This window comes from Arachis ipaensis, chromosome B5 (genome assembly GCF_059453495.1).
Source record: "Arachis ipaensis isolate K30076 ecotype BB chromosome B5, ASM5945349v1, whole genome shotgun sequence".
NCBI lineage: Eukaryota > Viridiplantae > Streptophyta > Magnoliopsida > Fabales > Fabaceae > Arachis > Arachis ipaensis.
In genome coordinates this window covers 123,274,703-123,301,588 of record NC_142440.1, presented here as the reverse complement: position 1 = coordinate 123,301,588, position 26,886 = coordinate 123,274,703, and the positions used below count along the sequence as shown (strand labels likewise).

Here is a 26,886-nt window from a genome sequence, read left to right as displayed (position 1 = left end):
ATTAAAAAAATACATTCACTTATCATTTTACTCTTTTTTCATCTGATTCTTACCATTTAAAATGTTCCAAATACTATTGTTATCAATTTATTATATTAAAAAAATAATATATGATCAAAATGAATCTGTTATATTTAATTTTGCTCAATTAACCTTTGTATAGATGCCAGTTGAAGTGAGATGTCTAATAACGTTTAAGAATTTTATAGTGTATGTCATTGATCAACAACACACAAAGAGAGTGAAAAAAATTTATTATAGATATCCGATGGAGGTAGGTGACACCTTTTTTACAAAATGTATTATCTTGTTATTCATAGCGTATATTTAGTTATTTTTATTATTTTATTTTCGTAGATGAAACTTATTATTATTATTATAAGATTTTATGTGACTTAGGTATCGATTACGTGATGATGAGGATATATGTCTAAACAGGGGTTGGCACAATTATTTCCAAATGTCCATCTCCTAGAATTATTTATTTTTTGGTCTACTTGTGTGGAGAGATTTCTCTAGATGTTGGTGATGATACCTCTCATGTGGGGCAGCTAGACACAAATTTTAGGAGATTGATGATTGACTTAAATATGTCACCTGAGGGCAGTCAAGAAGGGTCAAATTTGATAATTCTAATGATGGAATGTTGCAAGCAGATTTTGAAAGTCATGAGGGTTCTGCGATTAGAGACCGAATGATGGATTCCTGTCAAGTTAACCATGTATTTGATTGAACCCGTGGATATTCCTGGTGAGGGGAAGAAAGAGATTAACTACTTCATAGCCTCACAACTCGCGTTGATACAACCTTGTATTTTCCAAGGTTGCGAGAACTGAACCGGTCAATGAAACGGTAGGGTGACTGGTTCAATGGTTCAGAAGTTCAACCGGAGTTCAACCGCTTTAATTAAATATATAATAAAAGTATAAAAAATTTAATATATAATTTTAAATATTTGAATTTAATAATTTTTTAGCTGATAAGTTTTAAAATTTTACAGTTTTTCATAATTTATGATTAAAAATTCATAAATAATCAACAAAATATATATAAAAAAATAGCATAAACAAAAATTTCAGCATAAACACAATACAGCAGAGTCAAACCATAAACATCTCAAAATAAGGAAAATTTCAACGATTCAGCACAATGCAATGAAGCATGCACCATAGGACTATCAACAATTTAGAATCAGACAATCAGCAACCAGAGTCACCAATCCAAAATCAGAACAAATCCGCATAAACAACTCAATGTAGAATTGTGGCAATATTTTTATTTTGAATCAATAACAGCAAAACAACAATTCACCAAAATAACAAGTACAACAGATTGGATTTAAAAATCAATCTTAGCAAAATTAATAAATTAAACAATTGAATTTATAACTCATCAACGGCAGAATTAATCAAATTTTAGAATCGTCAATAATATCTCAAAATTCTAAAAATTCAGAATCATCAATAATTTCAGAATCATCAAATAAAAATTCCAAAAATTAATATCTCAAAACTCAGAAAAGCAGAAAAGCAGAGAAGCAGAAACGTAAAAGAGACATAGAGATAAACTGTGAGATATCACACCTAAAAGAGAAGCAGAGAAGCAGAAACGACGTCGACGAGGAAGGGAGAAGCAGAAACGACGAGGAGGGGAGAAGCAAAAACGACGCAGGGGAGGAAGGGAGAAGCAGCGACGACCCACGACGAGGAATGGAGATGCGGCAACGACGACCCACGGCGAAGAGCAGCAAAGCAGTGACAGAGAGACAAAGAGCGCGACAGAGAGAGAAGGGAGAGAAGGGTTCAGCGATGACAAACGATGCGGGGCTTTGGGGGCTGCGGTGGCTATGGGCTGGGTGATTGTGGGTGGCTGCGGTGGCTATCCGATTCGGTTTTCAGAACCATAGTATTTTCTGAGGGTACGGTTATCTCGCTCACTTTTCAACGTTAAATCTCAAGGCAATGAATCATGATTGAAGTATGTTAAGATTGGGCAACGAATTTGCGATTGGGCAATAGTTTAAAAACAAAAAAAAATTATTATAGTAGTCAAGATGTATAGCATTAGAAAAATTGTAGAGTATAAGATATTAGAGAGTGACCAATTAAAGTATATTGTATATTACACTCAGTTTGGGTCCGAATTATCAATAGAGAATACATATTTTTTTATAGCCGAAGCCATGAAATGTTGGGCTTGCAAGGTGGTAACTCAACACATATTCAATAAATTTATCACAAAATAGGATAAATCTATCATAACATATTAAACATAAACTAAAATATTAACTTTGTGTAACTAATTTGACTGAAATATTAATCTAAAGGAAAAATATGAGGAGCCAATGTATGCTTTATACAATGTGTACAATAGGGTTAAATTAAAATTAGAATTAAATTAGAGACAATTAATTAATTTTGAGCAGTTTCCAATTTAAAATTTGAATCAAATCATGATTCCTATTAGTTATGACAATTAATTAATTTTGAGTAGTTATGACAATTAATTAATTTTGAATAGTTTCTCATTTTACATATATAGGATGCGAGTTGATCGGATAAATACTCATTCTTCACAATCACACATGTAACGTTGTTGTGAACAACAGAATCAATCAAGATTTTCCTCTTATTATCCATACAATCATTCCGGATTAAGAATCGATTCTCTTTCTTTTTCTCTCATTGTGCACATGACTAAGTGACAAATACGTGCAACGTTGTTGTGAATAACAGAATCAATCAATATTCTCCTCGATTATCATTCTTTTCCTCTCATTGTATACATGACTAAGTGACAAATACGTATAATGTTGTTGTGAACAACATAGTCAATCGAGATTCTCCTCTTATCGTCCATGCAATCGTTCCAAATTAGAGAGTCGATTATCATTCTTCTCCTCTCATAGTGCACATAACTAAGTGATAAATCGCAAAAATACATTTCATTTCCAGCAAATTATTTGTGAATTTGAGTTATTATTGTGTCTCAATTTTATAAATTTATATAATATAACTATGAGAAAGGTAATCTTAATTTTTTCTCTAGAATAATATTATTATATAATTTAATTATTAAGTTTAATTATATTGTTTATGAAATTTAATTATTAAAAGTAAATATCGGGTGATTCTCGTATTTCTATACGAGTAGCATACTAATGCTTAATTTTTTGTCTCATCAGTAACATGGTTGATTTCTCTTTTCACATATATGTTGTAAAATGGAAAGAGTAGTATGTCTCATCAGTTGTGTTGACTGTTGAACTATTAAACTTCTTTAATTGTCGTATTTGAATTCTGTTGTCGTTAAATTTCATTAGATCAAGACTTTGTTAGCTATTGTGTATTTCGGTTTGTCAATTTCAATGTTATGACTTTGCATAATAGTATGGTAGGATTTTTTTATTTGATTGAAAAAACCGAACAAACCGAACCAAACCAAACCGATATGAATTGGTTTGGTTTGGTTCGGATGACCTTGACAAAAAAACCGAACCAAACCGAACCGCAATTTAATTAAACGATCGGATCGGATGGCTTTTCCTTCAAAAACCGAACCAAACCGCACCGCGAACACCCCTAGTATATACAGGTTATTTTCTTTGGTGTTTGCTACGGTACGATGATAAATTCATACGTACCGATACGTTTAAAATATGGACAAATAACAATAAAATATGTGGAATTTATTTTCCACGTCAGTATTTAATTTTTTCTTTTTAAATATATAGTATATCACCACTTTTACTAAAACACCCTTTTAATTAAATAAAAATAAAAAACATTTATTTATTTAATTTTATAAAAAGATTTAAACATCCTTCTTTTATTTAATTAGACAAAAATACCCTTTTAATTAATCAAATTTTTAGAATTCAATTAATCCTAATTTTATAGTTTCAAATAATTGAAAGAACAAAACAAAAACATATTAAAAAAAAAAAATCAAAATTGTTCTTCATCTTCTCCAATTCTCCTGATCATTCGTGCCCCTCTAAAGAAAAGCAGTTAAAGACCCAAACCAAAACGACAAAACCCTAGCCCTAGGTTTTTTGCCGCCGCTGTCCCCAGGTTCTCAGCGCTTCCGCTTTTTCCTCTTCCCCCTGTCCGAAACCCAGGTAGCTCGGTACATCGTCCCCATCCTCGCTGGCTTCTCTGTTCGTGGCTTGGAGTAGCTCGCCGTTGGGTCACCGCTTGCCATCGTCTTTGCTCTCACCGTCGTCTTGCCGGTTGCCGTCATGGCAAACATACGTCGATGACCACCTTCTCTGCGAAATTGAAGGCAACCACCTCTCCTCCACCGCAATCGTCGGCCAAGACGGCAGTGTTTGGGCTCAGAGCTCTAATTTTCCTCAGATTATCTTTAATACTTCTCAATTTCTCTCTCCAAAACTTTCCTTCTTTCTTAGTGCTTTGTTTTCCAAATTCATCTTGTTCTTTTTTTTCCGTTAATTTTCCTCTGATTTATCAGATTTGATTTGCATGTGACATACTGACATATCCTATGTTTTTGGTGTTAATTTGATACATTCGCGCTTTAACCATAGCTGTTTAGTTTTATCAACTGGAGCTAATTGATTAATTTTTCAGATTCTTAATGTTTCACTTGTTAAGTGCAATTTATGCTGTAAATTAAAGCTTGGAGAGAGTCATTAGGAATGACTTGGAGTTTGGACTGTGTGATTATCTGATATGAGATGCATTCCTTTTTATTAGTATGTAACAACATAAGATCAATCATACACTCGTTATTGTTATATATGAAATCGAATATTCACATCACTTGTGCAAGTAACATGTGGCTGGGGATTTCAAGTGTGTTTGGTTCATAGCATAAGTCAAGTGATCCTTGCAATCTGAAATTGTTTTAGTTGATCTGTTCTTGATTGGTCTTTTGTGTTGTGCAGTTCAAGCCTGAGGAAATTACTGCTATCATGAACGACTTTGCTGAGCCTTGATCGCTTGCCCCCACCGGGTTGTACCTCGGTGGCACCAAATATATGGTTATCCAAGGTGAACCCGGAGCTGTCATTTGAGGGAAGAAGGTACTGGCTGTTTCTAATTATAGCTTGAATTTTGATTGCACAAGTTCATCAAAGAAAATACAACAATCTATGATAATGTGAATCTGCTAATTTGATTGAGTAAATTTATGATGTAATCATGGATTCAAATTGTGGTATGTGACTGCTTTAGGCCATAGCTCACAATGAATCAGCATCAGCGTAAAACTCATTGCTGCACCATGTCCATACCGTTGTTACCTTGATGCTGGTTTTGGCCATTGGTTGTTAAAATCTCAGCTTGTCCTTGTCATGCAGGGTCCTGGTGGTGTTACCATTAAGAAGACGAATCAGGCGTTGATCATCGGAATCTACGATGAGCCGATGACTCCAGGGTAGTGCAACATGATTGTTGAAAGGTTGGGTGATTATCTCATTGATACGGATCTTTAAGTCCTCTTTGTTATTTCATGTTATCTGCTTGCTTATTTCACTAGCTCCTATACAAGGCTTCGCATCGATTTGCCAAGAGAATGCTCGATTGTAGTGTAATAATATTAATTAATGGTTATTCAAAGTCATGGGATCTGCGTCTAGGGAAGAAGTTATGGTGCTTGAGAAGTGAATGATAACTATCATCTCTGTTGTTGTGCTTTTTAGCGGGTATCTGTATACATTTTACAAGTGGTTTTAATGCTATGGGCATAGATTGGCATAACTTTCTAAAACCTTATATCTCCGATGCTTTTTCTTCTCAATTTTATCTATGCCCAAGGAATATAATGTTATTATCATCACTGATTCACGGTTCTATTAGCATTATAGTATATTTTCTTTTACTCTTGGAAGAAATGTTACACCTAATAGTTCTCATCAATTTTGAGATTTCTAAACTGTGTTCTTGGGGTGTCAAATTATAAGTGGAGAAAATGGAAAGGAATAGAAAATAGGGACAAAGAATCTCAATCCATTGGCTATGGACTTTTGATTAAAGTCTTATGTCTGCATTGTGTCTCCATTTAAAATTTGACACATGCATAAATTTCGTCCCCGTTTTCGCTAAGAATTTGGCACTCAGAAACAAATAGGATCGAAACAAATATTTGACTATCCACAAGTACCAAAATATTCATGGATTGATGCACACAAGTTTTCTTTAACCTCAAGAACCAGATGAACTTTTTATTAAACAGAGTTAAAATAAGATGTTCCCCTTAGGCCTTAACAACATAATTTCTTTTTTAATTCCTTTGTATTTCTTGTGCGTTTTACGATCCAAAAATTTCCTTTGTTGAGTTTACGGAAATATACAACATAAAAGTTCACAAGGGACAATCCACATAGTACATTCTTTTAGAGACAAATAATCCCGAACATGATACTACTCATCACCATAAAAGAAGGTGAGAAATCTTTGAATATGTAGTGATACAAGTATATGTTTTCTGACGAGTTGGCATGTATAGATGGGGGAACCCCACTCTGCATAAAGTAGAAAATTGGAAATAAACCAACTGTACTTACAACAGTTTTTGTATAAACAATTGACAAACTAATGACAATGCAAACTAACAAAATACAAATCCAGAAACGACCCAAAAAGTACATACCGATTCTCCACACTGGTCTAAAGCTTCAAGATAACAGGTATATCTAAATCCAATTTGTTGAGGAGATAGCTGACGGAAAGAATAATCTCTCTTATTATAAAAGACAGTTGGATTAACACTATTGCTACTTATAGTATCCACCTTGATGAGGTGGAGGGTAGGAGTGGCAAATGGGCCTAAATCCGCCGGGTCGGTTCGCGTAACCCGCCGAAAAAGGCGGGTTGGGCTGGAAAATTGGGACCGCCAAATAGTAAAAGCCCGCGCTAACCCGCACCGCTTAAACCGCGGGCTTTGGCGGGGCGGGGCAGGCTTCCCCGCCGGGCTTAGTATTTTTTTGGCAAGGGATATTTTTATAATTTTTTTTTGCCAAAATCCAACTTCTTCCAACCCAACTTACAAGGGAATGAAGATGAAAATTGAGTGTTTTGGATTATGTTTATTTTGTTTTAGAGACAATATTTATAATTATGTTTTGGATTATATTTATTTTGCTTTGGGAACAATATTTATAATTATGTTTTGGATGAAAACTTGGTTTATAATTATATTTATTAGATATTTATAATTACAAATACTTTAATGTTTGTGAATATAAAAATTATAATTTGTTTATACTTTTAGAAATTATAATAGTTAAAAGTAAAAAAAAAAAAGAGGATATTTGGCGGGCTTAGCCTGCCGGCCCACCGGCCCGCCAGCCCGCCGTTAGGCGGGGCGGGCTAGAATTTTGGGACCGCCTCACTAGGCGGGGCGGGGCGGCCAACCCGCCAAAGGGCGGGCTTCTGGCGGGGCGGGGTGGGGTGGGGCGGGCTTCCCCACTTGCCACCGCTAGTGGAGGGTATGGAGATGGAACGGTATATGGAGGCCTGAGAATAGAACCAGGTTGCTGAGCTGGCGCATTATAGTATGGACCACGCCATCCAGGATATGCAGGTTGGCCATTGATGATCGGATAATTTATACGTTTTTGGCATTGTTTTTACATAGTTTTTAGTATGATTTAGTTAGTTTTTAGTATAATTTTATTAGTTTTTAAATAAAATTCACATTTCTGGACTTTACTATGAGTTTTTGTGTTTTTCTGTGATTTCAGGTATTTTCTGGATGAAATTGAGGGACTTGAGCAAAAATCAGATTCAGAGGTTGAAGAAGGACTACAGATGCTGTTGGATTCTGACCTCCATGCACTCAAAGTGGATTTTCTGGAGCTACATAACTCCAAATAGCGTGCTCTTAATTGCGTTGGAAAGTAGACATCTAGGGCTTTCCAGCAATATATAATAGTCAATACTTTGCCCGAGTTTATACGACGCAAACTGGCGTTCAACGCGAGTTCCATGCTGCATTCTGGAGTTAAACGCCAGAAACAGGTTACAAACTAGCGTTCAACTCCAAGAGAAGCCTCTACACGTGTAAAGCTCAATGCTCAGCTCAAGCACACACCAAGTGGGCCCCAGAGTGGATTTTTGCATCATTTACTTATTTCTGTAAACCCTAGTAACTAGTTTAGTATAAATAGAACTTTTTACTATTGTTTTTATATCTTTGGAACATCTTTGGATCATCTTTGGATTGTCTTTTGATCCTTGGATCACGTTTGGAGGCTGGCCATTCGGCCATGCCTGAACCTTCATCACTTATGTATTTTCAACGGTAGAGTTTCTACACACCATAGATTAAGGTGTGGAGCTCTGCTGTTCCTCACGAATTAATACAAAGTACTATTGTTTTTCTATTCAATTCAAGCTTATTCCGATTCTAAGATATTCATTCGCACCTCAATATGAATGTGATGATCGTGACAATCATCATCATTCCCAACTATGAACGCGTGCCTGACAACCACTTCCGTTCTACCTTAGATTGAATGAATATCTCTGGGATTCCTTAATCAGAGTCTTCATGGTATAAGTTAGAATCCATGGACGGCCGTTCTTGAGATCCGAAAAGTCTAAACCTTGTCTGTGGTATTTCGAGTAGGATCTGGGAAGGGATGGCTGCGACGAGCTTCAAACTCGCGAGTGCTGGGCGTAGTGACAGACGCAAAAGGATCAATGGATCCTATTCCAGTATGATCGAGAACCGACAGATGATTAGCCATGCAGTGACAGCGCATTGGACCATTTTCACTGAGAGGACAGGATGTAGCCATTGACAACGGTGATGCCTAACATACAGCTTGCCATAGAAAGGAGTATGAATGATTGGATGAAGATAATAGGAAAGCAGAGGTTCAGAAGGAACGAATGCATCTCTATACGCTTATCTGAAATTCTCACCAATGAATTACATAAGTATCACTATCTTTATTTTATATTTTATTTATCTTTTAATTATTAAATCGCTATAATTAATTGAATCCGCCTGACTGAGATTTACAAGGTGACCATAGCTTGCTTCAAGCCGACAATCTCCGTGGGATCGACCCTTACTCACGTAAGGTTTATTACTTGGACGACCCAGTGCACTTGCTGGTTAGTTGTGCGAAGTTGTGACAAAGAATTAAGATTATGAACGTGCGTATTGAGTTTTTAGCGCTGTTACCAAGGAATGGAACCGTCATGATTTCTGCGCACAAAGTTTTTGGCGCCGTTGCCGGGGATTGTTCGAGTTTGGACAACTGACGGTTCATCTTGTTGCTCAGATTAGGTAATTTTATTTTAATTTTAAGCTTTTATTTCTTATTTTCGAAAAATACAAAAAAATTTTCTTCTTTTTTTTGTTCTTCCTAAAATAATTTTCGAAAAAAATACCAAAAAAATTAATAAAATCATAAAACCAAAAATATTGTGTTTCTTGTTTGAGTCTTGTGTCAAATTTTAAGTTTGGTGTCAATTGCATGTTTTTAAAATTTGTGCATTTTTCGAAAACTCATGCATGTGTTCTTCATGATCTTCAAGTTGTTCTTGACAAGTCTTCTTGTTTGATCTTTAAAATTTCTTGTTTTGTGTCTTTTTTAGTTTTTCATATGCATTTTCAATTTCTTAGTGTCTAAATATTAAAAATTTCTAAGTTTGGTGTCTTGCATGTTTTCTTTTATTGAAAAATTTTCAAAAATACATACTTGATGTTCATCATGATCTTCAAAGTGTTCTTGGTGTTCATCTTTGCATTCAAAGTGTTCTTGCATATTTTTCTTGTTTTGATTTATAATTTTCATGCATCGAGTCTTTTTGTTGTTTTTCTCTTTCTTCATTAAAAATTCAAAAATAAAAAAAATATCTTTCCCTTTTTCTTCTCATAAAATTCGAATATTTGAGTTGACTTTTTCAAAAATTTTTAAAATTTAATTATTTCTTATGAGTCAAATCAAATTTTCAATTTAAAAATTCTATCTTTTTCAAATCTTTTTCAAAATCAAATCTTTTTCATTTTTTCTTTCATATTTTCGAAAATTTCAAATTGATTTTCAAAAAATCTTTTTCTTATCTTGTTTCATAATTTTCAAAATTAATGCTAACAATTAATGTGATTGATTCAAAAATTTTTAAGTTTGTTACTTGCCTATTAAGAAAGGTTCAATCTTTAAAATTTAAAATCATATCTTTTTGTTTCTTGTTAGTCAAGTAATCAACTTTAATTTTCAAAATCAAATCTTTTTAAATTTCTTTTTCAAATCCTTTTCAAAATAAATTTCAATCACATCTTTTTCAAAATTAATCTCAAAATCTTTTCTAACTTCTTTTCTAACTTTCTATCTTTTCAAAATTGATTTTCAAATGTTTTTCAATTAATCTTATCTTTTTGTTTGATTCTTATCTTTTTCGAAACTACCTAACTAATTTCCACTCTTTAATTTTCGAAAATCACTCCCTCTTTTTCAAAATTCTTTTAATTAACTAATTGTTTCAAATTTTAATTTTAATTTTATTTCTTCTCCTTATTTTCGAATTTTAACTTTAATTTAAAATAAAAACAAAAATATTTTTATTTTAATTTATTTAATTTTCGAAAATTCTTCTCTCTCACCTCCTTCTATTTATTTATTTATTTACTAACACTCCTCTTCATCTAAGAATTCGAACCTATTCCTCACCCTTGTGTTTGGATTCTCCATCTTCTATTCATATCTTCTTCTACTCACATAAAGGAATCTCTATACTGTGACATAGAGGATTCCATATTTTCTGTTCTCTTCTTTTTCATATGAGCAGGAACAAGGACAAGAACATTCTTGTTGAAGCCGATCCTGAACCTGAAAGGACTCTGAAGAGGAAGCTAAGGGAAGCTAAAGCACAACTCTCTGGAGAAAAATCTGACAGAAATTTTTGAAAAAGAAGGAGACATAGCCGAAAATAATAACAATGCAAGGAAGATGTTTGGTGACTTTACTGCACCTAATTCCAATTTACATGGAAGAAGCATCTCAATCCCTGCCATTGGAGCAAACAATTTTGAGCTGAAACCTCAATTAGTTTCTCTGATGCAACAGAATTGCAAGTTTTATGGACTTCCATCCGAAGATCCCTTTCAGTTCTTAACTGAATTCTTGTAGATCTGTGATACTGTTAAGACCAATGGGGTTGATCCCGAGGTCTACAGGCTTATGCTTTTCCCATTTGCTGTAAGAGACAGAGCTAGAATATGGTTGGACTCTCAACCTAAAGACAACCTAAACTCTTGGGATAAGCTAGTCACGGCTTTCTTAGCCAAGTTCTTTCCTCCTCAAAAGCTTAGCAAGCTTAGAGTGGATGTTCAAACCTTCAGACAGAAGGAAGGTGAATCCCTCTATGAAGCTTGGGAGAGATACAAGGAACTGACCAAAAAGTGTCCTTCTGACATGCTTTCAGAATGGACCATCCTGGATATATTCTATGATGGTCTGTCTGAATTATCAAAGATGTCATTGGACCATTCTGCAGGTGAATCCATTCACCTAAAGAAAACGCCTACAGAAGCTCAAGAACTCATTGACATGGTTGCAAATAACCAGTTCATGTACACTTCTGAAAGGAATCATGTGAGTAATGGGACACCTCAGAGGAAGGGAGTTCTTGAAATTGATACTCTGAATGCCATATTGGCTCAGAATAAAGTATTGAATTAGCAAGTCAATATGATTTCTCAGAGTCTGAATGGATTGAAAGAATCATCCAACAGTACTAAAGAGGCATCTTCTGAAGAAGAAGCTTATGATCCTGAGAACCCTGCAATAGCAGAGGTGAATTACATGGGTGAATCCTATGGAAACACCTATAATCTCTCATGGAGAAATCATCCAAATTTCTCATGGAAAGATCAACAAAAGCCTCAACAAGGCTTTAATAATGGTGAAAGAAACAGGTTTAGCAATAGCAAGCCTTTTCCATCATCCACTCAGTAACAGACAGAGAATTCTGAGCAGAATCCATCTAGCTTAGCAAAAATAGTCTCTGATCTATCTAAGACCACTGTAAGTTTCATGAATGAAACAAGGTCCTCCATTAGAAATTTAGAGGCACAAGTGGGCCAGCTGAGTAAAAGAGTCACTGAAATCCCTCCAAGTACTCTCCCAAGCAATACGGAAGAAAATCCAAAAAGAGAGTGCAAGGCCATTGATTTGACCATCATGGCCGAACCTACAAGGGAAGTGGAGGACGTGAATCCTAGTGAGGAAGACCTCCTGGGATGTCCAGTGACCAATAAGGAGTTTCCCTTTGAGGAACCAAAGGAATCTGAGGCTCATCTAGAGACCATACAGATTCCATTGAACCTCCTTCTGCCCTTCATGAGCTCTGATGAGTATTCTTCCTCTGAAGAAGATGAAGACATTACTGAAGAGCAAGTTGCTAAATACCTTGGTGCAATCATGAAGCTGAATGCCAAATTATTTGGTAATGAGACTTGGGAAGATGAACCTCCCTTGCTCACCAATGAACTAAATGCATTGGATAGGCAGAAATTACCTCAAAAGAAACAGGACCCAGGCAAATTCTTAATACCCTGTACCATAGGCACCATGACCTTTGAGAAGGCTCTGTATGACCTGGGGTCAGGAATAAACTTAATGCCACTCTCCGTAATGGAGAAACTTGGGATCTTTGAGGTGCAAGCTGCTAGAATCTCATTAGAGATGGCAAGACAACTCAAGAAAACAGGCTTATGGACAAGTAGAGGACGTGTTAGTAAAGGTTGAAGGCCTTTACATCCCTGCTGATTTCATAATCCTAGACACTGGGAAGGAAGAGGATGAATCCATTATCCTTGGAAGACCCTTCCTAGCCACAGCAAGAGCTGTGATTGATGTGGACAGAGGAGAGTTGGTCCTCCAACTGAATGAGGACACCCTTGTGTTTGAAACTCAAGGATCTCCTTCTGTAACCATGGAGAGGAAGCATGAAAAGCTTCTCTTACTGCAGAGTCAACCAAAGCCCCCACAGTCAAACTCTAAGTTTGGTGTTGGGAGGCCACAACCAAACTCTAAGTTTGGTGTTGAACCCCCACATTCAAACTCTAAGTTTCGTGTTGGGAGGTTCCAACCTTGCTCTGATTATCTGTGAGGCTCCATGAGAGCTCACTGTCAAGCTATTGACATTAAAGAAGCGCTTGTTGGGAGGCAACCCAATGTTATTTAAGCATATCTATTTTATTTTCTTTTTGTTATTTCATGTTTTATTAGGTTGATGATCATGTGAAGTCGCAAAAACTACTGAAAAATCAAAAACAGAATGAAAAACAGCATTGAAAATAGCACACCCTGGAGGAGAGCAGTCTGGCGTTTAAACGCCAGAAACAAGCATCTGTCTGGCGTTTAACGCCAGAAACAGGCACCAAACTGGCGTTTAATGCCAGAAACAAGCATCTACCTGGCGTTAAATGCCAGAAACAAGCTACATTTGGGCGTTTAATGCCAGAAACAGGCAGCAGTCTGGCGTTAAACGCCAAAATTGCACAGCAAGGGCATTTTACATGCCTAATTGGAGCAGGGATGTTAAGTCCTTGACCCCACTTGATCTGTGGACCCCACAGGATCCCCTTAGGATCTGTGGACCCCATAGAATCCCCACATCTTCTTCTCTCCTCTTCACACCTTTTCATAACTCTCTTCCCCAAATACCCTTCACCAATCACCTCTTCACCACTCACATCCATCCTCTCTTCCCCATAAACCCCACCTACCTCCAAAATTCAAACTCTTTTCCCTCCCAACCCAAACCCTAATGGCCGAACCCTAAACCCTCCCTCACTCCTATATAAACACCTCACTCCTTCTTCATTTTCACACAACACAACCCTCTCTTCTTCTCCTTGGCCGAGTACATCTTCTTCCCCTATCTCCTCCATTTTCTTCTTCTTCTACTACTTTCTTTCTTCTTTTGCTCGGGGACGAGCAAACATTTTAAGTTTGGTGTGGTAAAAGCATAGCTTTTTATTTTTCCATAACCATATATGACACCTAAGGCCAGAGAAACCTCTAGAAAGAGGAAAGAAAAGGCAATTGCTTCCACCTCTGAGTCATGGGAGATGGAGAGATTCATCTCAAGACCACTTCTATGAAGTTGTGGCCAAGAAGAAAGTGATCCTTGAGGTTCCTTTCAAGCTAAAAAAGAATGAGTATCTGGAGATCCGACATGAGATTCGAAGAAGAGGTTGGGAAGTTCTCACCAACCCCATTCAACAAGTCGGGATCCTAATGGTTCAAGAGTTCTATGCAAACGCATAGATCACTAGGAACCATGATCAAAGTATGAACCTGAATCCAAAGCATTGGATTACCATAGTTTGGGGAAAATACTTAGATTTTAGTCCGAAAAATGTAAGACTGGCGTTCAACTTGCCAATGATGGAAGAGAACGCACGCCCCTATACAAGAAGGGTCAACTTTGATCAAAGGTTGGACCAAGTCCTCATAGGCATATGTGAGGAAGGAGCTCAATGGAAAATTGACTCAAGAGGCAAGCCAGTTCAACTAAGAAGGCATGACCTCAAACCAGTGGCAAGGGGATGGTTAGAGTTTATTCAACGCTCAATCATTCCTACTAGTAACCGGTCTGAAGTTACTATAGACTGGGCCATCATGATCCATAGTATCATGATTGGAGAGGAGGTGGAAGTTCATGAGATTATACCTCAAGAACTTTACAAGGTGGCTGACAAGTCCTCCACTTGGGCAAGGTTAGCCTTTCCTCACCTCATATGCCACCTCTGCAATTCGGCTAGAATTGACATAGAGGGAGATATCCTCATTGAAGAGGACAAGCCCATCACTAAGAAAAGGATGGAGCAAATAAGAGATCATGGACCTCAACATGAGCATGAGGAAATTCCTCACCATGAAATCCCTAAGATGCCTCAAGAGATGCACTTTCCTCCACAAAACTATTGGGAGCAAATCAACACTTCCCTAGGAGAATTAGTTCCAACATGGGACAACTAAGGGTGGAGTACCAAGAGCACTCCATCATCCTCCATGAGATTAGAGAAGATCAAAGAGCTATGAGGGAGGAGCAACAAAGGCAAGGAAGAGACATAGAGGAGCTCAAAAGCACCATTGGTTCTTCAAGAAGAGGAAGACGCCACCCTCACTAAGGTGGACTCATTCCTTAATCTCCTTGTCTATTTATTCTACTGTTTTTCGATTTTTGAGCCTTATGTTTTATTGATATTTGTGTCTTTATTATATGATCATTAGTGTTTAAGTGTCTATGTCTTAAAGCTATGAATGTCCTATGAATCCATCACCTCTCTTAAATGAAAAATGTTTTAATTACAAAAGAACAAGAAGTACAGGGTTTCAAATTCATCCTTGAAACTAGTTTAATTATTTTGATGTGGTGACAAGACTTTTTGTTTTCTGAATGAATGCTTGAACAGTGCATATATCTTTTGAATTTGATGTTTATGAATGTTAAATATGTTGGCTCTTGAAGAATAAGGAAAAAGGAGAAATGCTATTTGATAATCTGAAAAATCATAAAAATGATTCTTGAAACAAGAAAAAGCAGTGAATACAAAAGCTTGCAAAAAAAAATTTGCGAAAAAAAAAGAGAAAAAGAAAAAGAAAAAGCAAGCAGAAAAAGCCAAAAGCTCTTTAAACCAAAAGGCAAGAGCAAAAAGCCAATAGCCCTTAAAACCAAAAGGCAAGGGTAAATCAAAAGGATCCAAGGCTTTGAGCATCAGTGGATAGGAGGGCCTAAAGGAATAAAATCTTGGCCTAAGCGGCTAAACCAGGCTGTCCCTAACCATGTGCTTGTGGCGTGAAGGTGTCAAGTGAAAACTTGAGACTGAGCGGTTAAAGTCAAGGTCCAAAGAAAAAACAAAAAAAAGAGAGTGTGCTTAAGAACTCAGGACACCTCTAATTGGGGACTTTAGCAAAGCTGAGTCACAATCTGAAAAGGTTCACCCAGTTATGTGTCTGTGGCATTTATGTATCCGGTGGTAATACTGGAAAATAAAGTGCTTAGGGCCACGACCAAGACTCATAAAGTAGCTATGTTCAAGAATCAACATACTGAACTAGGAGAATCAATAATACTATATGAACTCTGAGTTCCTATAGATGCCAATCATTCTGAACTTCAATGGATAAAGTGAGATGCCAAAACTATTCAAGAGGCAAAAAGCTACAAGTCCCGCTCATCTGATTGGAGCTAAGTTTCATTGATATTTTGGAATTTATAGTATATTCTCTACTTTTTATCCTATTTGATTTTCAGTTGCTTGGGGCCAAGCAACAATTTAAGTTTGGTGTTGTGATGAACGGATAATTTATACGCTTTTTGGCATTGTTTTTACATAGTTTTTAGTATGATTTAGTTAGTTTTTAGTATAATTTTATTAGTTTTTAAATAAAATTTACATTTCTGGACTTTACTATGAGTTTGTGTGTTTTTTTGTGATTTCAGGTATTTTCTGGCTGAAATTGAGGGACTTGAGCAAAAATCAGATTCAGAGGTTGAAGAAGGACTGCAGATGCTGTTGGATTCTGACCTCCCTGCACTCAAAGTGGATTTTATGGAGCTACAGAACTTCAAATGGCGCACTCTCAATTGCATTGGAAAGTAGACATCCAGGGCTTTCCAGCAATATATAATAGTTCATACTTTTCCCGAGTTTAGATTACGCAAACTGGCGTTCAACGCCGGTTCCATGCTCCATTCTGGAGTTAAACGCCAGAAACAGGTTGCAAAGTGGAGTTAAATGCCAGAAACAGGTTACAAACTGGCGTTCAACTCCAAGAGAAGCCTCTACACGTGTAAATCTCAATGCTCAGCCCAAGCACACACCAAGTGGGCCCCAGAAGTAGATTTTTGCATCATTTACTTATTTCTGTAAACCCTAGTAACTAGTTTAGTATAAATAGAACTTTTTACTATTGTTTTTATATCTTCAGAACATCTTTGGATCATCTTTCGATTGTCTTTTGATCCTTGGATCATGTTTGGGGGCTGGCCATTTGGCCATGCCTGAACCTTCATCACTTATGTATTTTCAACGGTAGAGTTTCTACACACCATAGATTAAGGTGTGGAGCTCTGCTGTTCCTCACGAATTAATACAAAGTACTATTGTTTTTCTATTCAATTCAAGCTTATTCCGATTCTAAGATATTCATTCGCACCTCAATATGAATGTGATGATCGTGACAGTCATCATCATTCCCAACTATGAACGCGTGCCTGACAACCACTTCCGTTCTACCTTAGATTGAATGAATATCTCTGGGATTCCTTAATCAGAGTCTTCGTGGTATAAGTTAGAATCCATGGACGACCATTCTTGAGATCCGAAAAGTCTAAACCTTGTTTGTGGTATTCCGAATAGGATCTGAGAAGGGATGGCTGCGACGAGCTTCAAACTCGCGAGTGCTGGGCGTAGTGACAGACGCTAAAGGATCAATGGATCCTATTCCAGTATGATCGAGAACCGACAGATGATTAGCCATGCAGTGACAGCGCATTGGACCATTTTCACTGAGAGGACAGGATGTAGCCATTGACAACGGTGATGCCTAACATACAGCTTGCCATAGAAAGGAGTATGAATGATTGGATGAAGATAATAGGAAAGCAGAGGTTCAGGAGGAACGAACGCATCTCTATATGCTTATCTGAAATTCTCACCAATGAATTACATAAGTATCACTATCTTTATTTTATATTTTATTTATCTTTTAATTATTAAATCTCTATAATCAATTGAATCTGCCTGACTGAGATTTACAAGGTGACCATAACTTGCTTCAAGCCGACAATCTCCGTGGGATCGACCCTTACTCACGTAAGGTTTATTACTTGGACGACCCAGTGCACTTGCTGGTTAGTTGTGCGATGTTGTGACAAAGAATTAAGATTATGAACGTGTGTATTGAGTTTTTAGTGCCGTTACCAAGGAATGGAACCGTCCTGATTTCTGCGCACCAGCCATACTCTGCTGGTGCCGCTGATGAACCTGATGGGGTTGGTATAGAGCGGTAGATGTTGGTGGAATGTGGTATGGAGGTGAGGCTGATGCGCTGCTGAACTATATGAGGGAAGGGGATGTCCGTAGGAAGAAACCAGAGGCTGCTCAGGTGGTTGATAATAAGGTGTTTGGGGACGAGGATCTGTTTGTTATGTACTGGGTCTTTGGTTTTGGCTTCCAACTGGTGGGTAGCTACTACTAAAAGCACCTGAGTTTTTATCTTGGAAACTCATATTAGCCACTTTTCTTTGAACATCTTCAATCATTTCTCTGCACTGGATGTTCCTTGTCATTACGAAGTCATTGCTCTGCTGCTTTACATTTGTGATCGCATCCTATTGAACAAAAATTTACATAAATAGCAAGTACTTATTTTCAACCATATATTTAATCATACTCAAATAATTTCTTGCATAATAGAATTCAATCAACACATAGTTGATAAGTTCTAACTTGCAGAGTAATATAGAATTTTAACCCTTCATTAATGTTGTCTTTTATCTCTCAAAACTTGGCTATGGCAGCTTTAATCTGCTTATAGCATTTTTCACGTGAAGCTGAGATATTACAAGGAAACCATGAAAAGATTAACCATCAGACAAGTAGGGTGACTACACCAAAAAAAAAAAAAAAGAAAGGGTAGCATTCTGTATGAAATAATAAGAGCCATTTCAACTATTACCACTGAAATAGAAAAGAAGGTCCATTAATTAATGCATCAGTTTAAACAATTTTCTGTTGCTGGTTAATATTCAGTTTTGTGTACATTAAAATCAGATTCAATATTGAGGAGAACAACCAAATACAATATACCTTTATAGTCTTCAAGATTGAAGAGAGCCGAGAATTCATCATTCTGAGCCTGTAAATAAAAGCAAAGCGTTGTTAGAATCACATGATTAAAGATTGTTGCTTGCTCACAATAATCAATGTAGTAAGTAAAAAAGGAACCCCAAAAAATTTTGTATTAAAAAAAAAAACCACCAAGACAGTTTGGGAAATGTTTCTCTTAGAAAGTTCTAATATGCATCAATTCTTTTTAAGCGAGCGCACATAATGCAATACCTGGATCTGCATCAACAGTTTCTCTTGTGCCTTAATATTTTGAACTATTTCTTCACAAATATGGTCATATTTTGCTATTTCCTTCTTAAAGAGATCCTCATGAGAGCCAGTGGATGTCATCAACTTTGGTAATATATCATGCTGAAGATATTTTTAGAAATATAAGCAAAGATAAATAGTACATGTTATAGATTCATGAATCACGGATTACATAGGATGGAAAAAATTCCACAAGAAGCATCCTAATCAGGTGTACCTTTCTTTTCATCTCTTTAAGCATGTCTTCAAGACCAGCCCTTTGGGCTCCAAGAGTTTCTAGTTGCCTCTGAAATAGCAAGCACAAAATTTGATAAGAATTATAAACACATCTAATGCCAATGTTGTAGTCATTTTTTAAAATTATAACCCTATGAAACAATTAGAACATATATTACTAATATTTCTTTTGTAAACTGAAATCCCTTTTCCTACTGCTAACTCTAATCAATACTCCATTCAATTTCACATCTCAAATTTTCCTCTTGAATTTTCTAGCTTTAGTAAGGTTTCTTAATTACGACTGTACTTGGAAGAAAGCTATTCAATGCTCAGTACATTTTCCCACGATATGACACAGATAGGATGAACTGAAGGACTGTAAAACAAAAATATTACTGAAATTGCCAATATAGCCAAAAATCTGTCACATATACCAGAAAATTGCCAATATTGGCCTTTAATTTGCCAATTGCATCGAGAATCTGTGCTGCCGCACCCTTTGAATTTTTCTTCGCCTCAGTTAGCACGTTAATGGCACTCCTGAGTCGTGCAATCTCCTCTGCTATTTCTTCTTTTTCATGTAGCTCCAATCCATACCTAAAGCAAGCTTCAGCATAGAACAAAGCCGATTTCAGCTGGACATGCGCTAAGGAAAATGACTTACATGGATGAAGGAAAATGACTTACATAAGGATGAAGGAAAATGACTACATGGATCCCAACACAGGTATAACAATGGGTCAATATTATTGATGCAAAAGAGACAAGATCTACACAATGTTTTTTTAGATAAAATAATGTTTCTATGTGACTAAATTGTATTCCTTTACGAAAATAAAGGTGTATATACCTGAAACAGATCCCCAATTGGCTTCCAAACCAAATTGGTTTTCTTGGAGGTTCAAACCTGTTTTGTGGCCTGAGAATGTTCAGATATTAGAAAAAGTATTTTTGAAAATTGCTGAATTTTAGAACAACACCCTTCACCGGTGTTATTTAAACAAAAAAAAAAGAAAGTTTCTCCTATTTCTGAGTTTTCACTGATTTGTTTGCCTATAAAGCCTAGAAGAATTTATACATTCCCAAATGATACATGATTCTACAAATAATAACAATAATATATCAAATATAAGATTTGGGATTTTCCACAAATATTTTAAAGCTTCTGAGCAATAGAAACCCATATTTTTGTGATAAATAAAAGTGCTCCCTATTTATGCTCAACTTAAATTCGTATAGAGTTATATTTATGGATATCTTTTGCTTTTCTATGGACTATATCATGAATGGCAAACCTTTCTTCAGACCCTTTTTAATATATATGCAAAATATACTTCCTACTAAAATGTCCTTCCCTTATCAGGTGAAACAAGAAATGAAGCCAAAGAGCTGAATAATAAGATGCTAAATGCAATGGTGAGTAGATACCAGAAATTTCAATAGTTATCAGAGAAAAATTTCAGAAACAATTAAATATTTGAATGTAATTGCAGGCTAACAATAATGTGAAGGTTGCAAGAGAGAATCAACAATTCTCCACAGAATCATCGGGAACTTCTAACTCATCATCCTCTTGCTCATCTAGTATGTCATCCTTAGAGTTCAACAGAACAATTCTCTGCCAAATCAAGATCCAAGAAAACTCTAATCCAGAAGCAGTAAAACAACCCGACACCCCAGTTCATCAGTCCCTGAATTTCCACGATATTATCAAAGACTCAATATAGAGAGAGCCACGAGGGTTATCAGTCAAAACTGCAACTAAAGAGAAAAAGAAGGGCCGCATCTTGAAACACATCGACTCTCCCCGGCCTTTGCAGTTGCCTAAATCTGTCAATAGCAGAGGCATTATCACCAATGAACCCCTTCATAATCTTGCTAAGTCTTGGGGAAGGCCATGGGATTCGCCTCGACGCTCTTATGATGAGAGGGAAATGCAACAATTATTAAAGCACAAGGAAATCCCAAGGCTTTCGTTGGACAGTAGAGAAGGATCCAACAAGAGTTATAGCGAAGCAACAAGATCTCAAAATCTCATGAAGGGTGCAGAGAGAGGATATGAGAGTTCGAGCACAATCCTTAGGCAGCAGCAGCAAGAATAAGAAACTCCTAAGAGAGCATCGAGTGTTGTAGCAAAGTTAATGGGACTGGAAGAACTCCCAGATTGCACACAAGCTTGTGATACTTCTTCACAAATGTCTTGCATGAGTGATGGATATAACCAACACCAAAGTCCAGTTTCCCCTATAACAAGAAACCAGTGCTTGGGGACTTCTAGAAGGGACAATGCCTTAATCGGAAATTCACGATTTTCACTTGAACCAATCCCATGGAGGCAACCTGATGCAAGCCAAGATCCTGATTTACAAGTTTCCAAGGGAAGTGAGACTTTGACAACAGCTTCAAAACCCTCCCACTCTGTATATGGTGAAATTGAGAAAAGGATTGCAGATCTTCAGTTTAAAAATTCAGGAAAAGATCTCAGAGCCCTTAAGCAGATTCTGGAAGCAATGCAGAGATACAGAGATTCACTAGATATTACAAGAGACCAGGAAACAAATTACCCTTCTGACAGAGGTCTGAGTGAAAGCTCGAAACTACAGACCCCAAGACAACAGACCAACCCAACATTTGTCACTGATGATATTTCAAGTTCACCCCGGGGTAAAAAGTTTCCAATTATCATCATGAAGCCAGCACAAATCTCAAGAAAATCCAATGTCGCTACCAAAGAAATGACTAATGGCAAATCAGGCCGCATCAAGTTTTCTACCAATGATCCCAAAGATGGAAGATTGCTTGACAATATTCAAAGTCAAACAACAAAAGGAACCAGTTCAACAAATCCTTTTAGTCAACGCTTCCATTCTGCAGATAAGAGTAACATAAAGAAAACTTCAAAATTAATGCAAGCCTCAAAAGTCCCTCAGGTCATCAATGGAGAGGACACCAATAACTCCAGCCATACAGCAGAGACTAGAAGCCCAAGAGTACAAAATAAGTTCAGTTTTGAGAAGCGATCACCTACAAACTAATCATCAGAGTCCAAAAGTAAAAGAAGATAACACAAGCAATCATCAGAGTTATTGTCCCTAAGTTCCACCCCTAAGAAAAAAGTTTGTACCTTGCAGCAAAGAAATGAAGGCTTCAGCAAGATCCGGTGTCAAAAGAGGAACTTTAAGCATCAAGTTGATGTTATTTCCTCCAATGTTGACAGCAACAGAAGCATGGATTCTCACCGTGACATAGAGGGCACCCAAGCTGATCATTCTGAAAGCAACAACAGTATTTCCATTCAACAGGTGACTCACATGAATCAAAATGTAAGTATTTCTTCCTCCCATTATACAATGGTTGCCCATAAGCATAAAGTACTAGGTTTAATATTCTTTCATTGATCAGACTGCTACAAAGGAGCTAAGCAAGGAAAGTGCTATGGCCATGATAACAGCTACTTCAGAACAACGAAGTCCAGTTTTTGTTCTTGATCTGTAATTTTACAGTGAAGACCCACCTTCTCCAATTAAAAAGAAGATAGAAACCTCAAAAGATTTAGGTATATTCTACACTTAAGTTTTTGTGATATTCACATAAAATTATCTATAGGAAAGGAGTTTGGATTACATTTTAACTCTTTCATATTTATATTTCTATAGATGAAGCTTTAGCCACTCCTGATGACATAGGGCATGCATTGAACCTTCCTCTTTCATTCAATAACACAAAGGCCAACTTCAGCAATGGAACCAGTGATGATGACCTTCAAACTCAGAATTTGGATAAAGTTCTTTGGCAAAATGAAGATAATAGCGAGAAATTCATCAATTGCAGAGAGAAAAGATTCTGACCGTAAATACATAGCAGAAATATTGCTCGCATCAGGGCTGCTCAGTAGCCCCAGCTTAATCCAGGCAGTTCATTCACCAGGTCACCTGATAAACCCAAAGTTGATATTTGCACTTGAACTATTGAAGACAAACAAGCTGCAGTTCAATATGAAGCACAATGCTGGAAGATTCTTAGGATAAATAATCTTGAAGAAATGCAAAAAAAACTCATATTTGATGTTGTTAATGAGATTTTAGTACAAAAATTAGTGCCTTAATATATATATATATTTTGGCTAAAAATTAAGTTTGACTTTCTTAATATGCAAAGAAACAGGCAAGCATTGTTTATAAGCCTAAACCAGTACAAGTCATGTGATGATAAATAAATATTTGAGCCTTAATCATTTAAAGAATCTTTACAACTCATGAAACAGCTTGAGTTATATGAGAAAGTGGCATGAAATTTAACTTTGTTAACCAAAATATCCAACTTCTTGGCAGTTATTTCTCTCAATAACTGCATAGAACTGCTATAGAGCTTTCTTTGACATGAAGCTAGCAGAGAATTTGATAAGTAAATAACTCAATTGGAACTTCAAATTGCATAGCAGGGTTCATAAAAGAACTGCTATAGAGCTTTCTTTAACTAACCTTTTGGATCATTGATAGCCTTAGATCCAGCACAGCACAGTGAAAGAACTTGAATCCTCAAGGATAACTTTAGAATAGACGGACTCTCATGATTATAAAAGAGTAGGGTCATCCCCGCAAGAGAAACATGCTTTCAAGAAAGACAATGCCACTGAACTAAAAGAGTATAAAAGAGTATAAAAGAACTAAATTTCAATCACCAAAAGAGTATAAATTCATAGATAGTTAAATGGAGACATTAAATAATCCGGCAAACAGATACCAACAGAAACGTAAACAAAATATAATGTCGTATGTCACTAGACGGTTCATATGCCCACAAGAAAATAATAAAAACAAAAATAATAATAAATATCCTATGTTGTAAATTTAATCTTGTGAAAATTCATAATCATCACGATGGTGATTATCATACAGCTTATTAAGATTTTCAATGGTATATTTTTTACCCTATAGCTGATCATATTATGATTCTTTAACACGAGTGAGACTGCAATCTTCATGCGAATCCCATCATCCACCTAATAAAATTTGAATAATTACACATTAGGCTTATTTACCTAAATATAAAAGAAAGAACGAAGGAAAAGATTAGTGCATAACATTACCTTTATGTTAAAATGATCATCCTCAAAACAAGCTATCATCCAACTTGCAACCCACACACCCGCGTTACTCCTACATATCGAGAAAGCTATATTAGAGTATTATATAATTGCATAAATTTCATATCAATAACTTCTAATTATATGATCTTACGATCCAGCTTTGAGGGTCGGAAGGTCTTCTGGCTCTTCAAATTCAAATTGTGAAGAAATCAGATTTGGAGTGGTCTCAAAGTCATAGAATGAACGATCTTCCAATACCTCGTCCAAATAAATTGCCTGTTTATGTCTATGTTAGAGTTTGCTTTTTAGTCATATATGTAGATAATTAACAAAAAAAAGGGAAATATAGTTACTAATTTCAAGGCTGTCCTCTTTCGCTTGAACTGTTTCTCAATGGGTAATGGGTCTAGCAAAATGATTTGTCTTTTAACACGATCAATCACTACGAGGTACCAGTGTTCATGACCTTCGTTAGTAGTTTCAGATACAGGGATAAAGACCTAATCAAGAGAAAGTCATTTTAGTTATTAAAATTATTTTATGCCAATATTTGCTAATATGAATTTAAAATGATATAAACTTACTCTTTTTAAGCAGTCAACTTTGCCCAAATAAACATATGTGATACAAAGTGGCAGACGGTTGGGATCCAATTTTGTCTTCTCTGACAGCTGCATTATTTCAGCCACTAGTTTATATGCGCAATACAAATAACAACTACCAATATTATTTTAGTATACACTCCTATATAATGACCGCAAAAGTTGTGGGTAAAAACCAATAACCACTTTCTCTGGTCAACTCTATCCTCATCATATCTGCTACTATGTCTAGCACAAGAGAAATGATTGGCTTTCCTGGTATCAAGCTCCTAAATACATCTCTGTGAGCTGTAAGCTCTGAAAATACTATATCCTCCTCGTAGCTGCCAAAGATAATTTAACATAAATAAAATAGCTAAACAAATCAACAACACCGTTTAACAAATAAAATTCTAATTGAGTTTACTTACTTATCCATCAAATGATTACCATACAAGTATGCTGCAATTGCAAGTTCAGTTTCGTCCAAACCCATTGAAGCTATTGGTCTAAAACAGACTTGCACCCACTAAATATATAAAAAAACTGTTATTAGTGAAATAATAATAATAATAATAATAATAATAATAATAATAATAATAATAATAATAATAATAATAATAATAATAATAATAATAATAATAATAATAATAATAATAATAAACTATTTATTACTTAGTACTCACACTAGGTAGCTCTAATCCAGGAATATTGATTAGAGCAAGTGAATCTATTCTCCTTTTTTTAGCAATGGACAGATCTGTCTTGGCCTTCTCAATACAGCATAGCAACAATGGATTATTCGACGCACTATTTTGTTTGTTAAGAGTCTTAGAATTGGAACCAAAGACCTTAAACACCTTAGAGGGAGAGCTGACATTATTTTCCAATCGTTGAACAAGAGATTGAACTATTTGGGTCAATTGCTCAACAGAATTAGCTAATGAGTCTAAAGTCACTATGTCCTTCAATGATGGATTGGGTTCACTGTAACATTAGAACATTGCATGCAGGGTCAAAATCTCATTTTATTCACTATGAAAAAAACCAAAGTCCATTTAGCTTTTACATAAAAGAATACAAAAATATAATTAACATGAAGAATATGTACAACTAACTGAGAACAAAATTTCGAGATTCAGATCAATAGCACAAAAATTCAGATCAAAGTAAAAATTAACTCCGAGATTTGAAAAAAAGCAATAGTAATTAACTCAACAAAAACAACAATCAATAATTCTTCCTGTTAACAACAATCAACAATCAAAGAAATTAACTCAGAAAAACAAGAATACTCAAAGAAATCGAATGAAGGAGGAGGAGGAAATAGTTGGATTGATGTATTTCTCATGCATTCCCTTGTTCTTCACTTGCTTTAGCACAGGGGGATAACAAGATTTGTAACGTGGGAGCCGCTAAATCTTGAAAGGGACTGCTTCTTCTTATGGCTTGAAGATGATGTCTCAGTGCAACTTTGCAGCAACACTTGGTTTTCCTTTTGTTTCGTTGGAGTAGAAAGTGCTGCACTAGGCTGATAAGCATTGGAAGAAAAATCAATGTTTGGTTCAAGAATGGAAATTGAATGAAGGAGGAGAGGAGCTTGAGGCTACTTTGTTTGGGGGTTCTTTAGACTCTCGAAACAAGGCTGTCAGTCAGGCATGTCTGTGCTGTAACTGGGAGGTCGAAGCTAAGACGTGGAACAGGTCTCCCATCAGCCAGTTACTTTTCCCCAGTGGATAATGCTGCGCCAGAGTGAAAAAGAAGAAAATAAAAGAGAAGTAGGTTTGTTTTGGAAGGACCAACGGGGATGGAGGAGATGTCCCGTCAGGAGGTGTTATGCGCAGACCACTCAAACTTTTTGAAACCGATAGTGGTGAGGATGCCTAGCTGCTATTC

General features: G+C 36.2%; 1 non-coding gene and 3 pseudogenes across 1 annotated transcript; 2 read left to right on the top strand and 2 right to left on the bottom strand.

Annotated features, from left to right (window-relative positions):
* The first annotated feature begins 268 nt into the window (after window positions 1-268).
* LOC107643843 (uncharacterized) lies at window positions 269-5,733 on the top strand (annotated as a pseudogene).
* A 1,006-nt stretch (window positions 5,734-6,739) lies between these two features.
* On the bottom strand, window positions 6,740-20,504 carry LOC148565640 (vacuolar-sorting protein BRO1-like; annotated as a pseudogene).
* Window positions 11,294-11,401, bottom strand: LOC148565641 (small nucleolar RNA R71). Its single transcript, XR_015885264.1, has one exon. It is a non-coding gene; the product is annotated as a small nucleolar RNA R71 (small nucleolar RNA).
* Window positions 20,505-20,665: 161 nt separating the features above from the next.
* LOC148565639 (protein LONGIFOLIA 1-like) lies at window positions 20,666-25,399 on the top strand (annotated as a pseudogene).
* The last annotated feature ends 1,487 nt before the right edge of the window (window positions 25,400-26,886 follow it).